The sequence below is a fragment of the Scyliorhinus canicula genome, chromosome 12 (genome assembly GCF_902713615.1).
Source record: "Scyliorhinus canicula chromosome 12, sScyCan1.1, whole genome shotgun sequence".
Classification (NCBI taxonomy): domain Eukaryota; kingdom Metazoa; phylum Chordata; class Chondrichthyes; order Carcharhiniformes; family Scyliorhinidae; genus Scyliorhinus; species Scyliorhinus canicula.
Genome location: NC_052157.1, coordinates 54,387,681 through 54,389,773, shown reverse-complemented (window position 1 = coordinate 54,389,773; position 2,093 = coordinate 54,387,681).

Genomic DNA, 2,093 nt, shown 5'->3' with positions numbered 1-2,093 from the left:
CGCAGGGGGAGCGGAAAATCCCTTCTGATCCTGGGACCCAGCGCAGGGGGGAGCGGAAAATCCCCTCTGATCCTGGGACCCAGCGCAGGGGGGAGCGGAAAATCCCCTCGGATCCTGGGACCCAGCGCAGTGGGGAGCGGAAAATCCCTTCTGATCCTGGGACCCAGCGCAGGGGGGAGCGGAAAATCCCCTCTGATCCTGGGACCCAGCGCAGGGGGAGCGGAAAATCCCCTCTGATCCTGGGACCCAGCGCAGGGGGGAGCGGAAAATCCCCTCTGATCCTGGGACCCAGCGCAGGGGGGAGCGGAAAATCCCTTCTGATCCTGGGACCCAGCGCGGGGGGAGCGGGAAATCCCCTCGGATCCTGGGACCCAGCGCAGTGGGAGCGGAAAATCCCTTCTGATCCTGGGATCCAGCGCAGTGGGGAGCGGAAAATCCCCTCTGATCCTGGGACCCAGCGCAGGGGGGAGCGGAAAATCCCCTCGGATCCTGGGACCCAGCGCAGGGAGGAGCGGAAAATCCCCTCGATCCTGGGACCCAGCGCAGTGGGAGCGGAAAATCCCCTCGATCCTGGAACCCAGCGCGGGGGGAGCGGAAAATCCCCTCTGATCCTGGGATCCAGCGCAGGGGGGAGCGGAAAATCCCCTCTGATCCTGGGACCCAGCGCAGGGGGGAGCGGAAAATCTCTGAGGTTCGGGAAAGGAACGGCGGAATCCCAGAGACCGGGAATTCTGTTCAGCGAATGCCTTATCCCAGGGGTGGGCAAACTACGGCCCGCGGGCCGCATGCGGCCCGCCAAAGGTATTTCTGCGGCCCACCAAGTCATTAAAAAAAAAAAAAAAAAAATTTTTTTAAAAAAATTTTTTTTTTTTTTTTTAAATTTTTTTTTAAAGGTTAATGGGTGGGGGGGCTGTTGGGTTACTTACTGGCATAGGGTGGATACGTTGACTTGAGTAGGGTGATCATTGCTTGGCACAACGTCGAGGGCCGAAGGGCCTGTTCTGTGCTGTACTGTTCTATGTTCTATATGAGGCGCCCAGAATCATAACCAGGTGAAGTAATTATTTTACTTAATATACTATGCGGCCCTTTGTGAATTGTGAATTTCTGAATGCGGCCCTTGCACGGAAAAGTTTGCCCACCCCTGCCTTATCCCCTATCTCCACCCGACCCTCACTCCACCCCTCCCCCTCACTACGCCACCTCTCCCTCACTCTAACCCCTCCCCCTCACTCCTCCCCCTCACTCCTCTCCCTCACCCTCACTCCTCCACTCCCCCTCACTCCTCTTCTTCCCTACATCACTCATTTCCCTCTCTCCGTCACTCCGCCCCTTCCCTCACTCTCCCTCACCTTCCTCTCTCCTATCCACAGGGAGCAAGTGCAGCCCAAGAAATCAAACCAGTGAGTGTCCCGTCTCCATCTGAGCTCGCTGCACTCACTCTCCCTTCCTCGCCACCCTCCTTCCATCACTCCTCCTCTCGCTCACTCCAGTCCTCTCCCTCACTTCCCCTCTCCCTCAATCTCCCTCACTCCCCCTCTCTCTCACTCCCCTCTCCCTCACTCCCCTCTCCCTCACTCCCCCTCTCCCTCACTCCTCTCCCTCACTCCTCTCCCTCACTCCTCTCCCTCACTCCCCTCCCTCACTCCCTCACTCCCCCTCTCCTTCACACCTCTCCCTCCCTTCCCCTCTCCCTCAATCTCCCTCACTCCCCTCTCCCTCACTCCCCCTCTCCCTCACTCAACCCCTCCCTCACTCCCCCTCTCCCTCACTCCCCCTCTCCCTCACTCCAGTCCTCTCCCTCACTTCCCCTCTCCCTCAATCTCCCTCACTCCCCCCTCCCTAACCCCCCTCTCCCTCACTCCCCCTCTCTCTCACTCCCCCTCTCCCTCACTCCCCCTCTCCCCTCCCTCACTCCCTCAGTCCCCCTCTACCTCACTCCCCCTCTCCCCCACTCCTCTCCCTCTCCCCCCACTGTGTTCCCCCTCACTCTGCTCCCGCCCTCTCCCTCCCTCACGCCGCCCCACCTATCTCACACCAGACCCTCTCTCTCACTCCACACCCTCTCAATTCGCTCCCTCACTCTGCTCCCT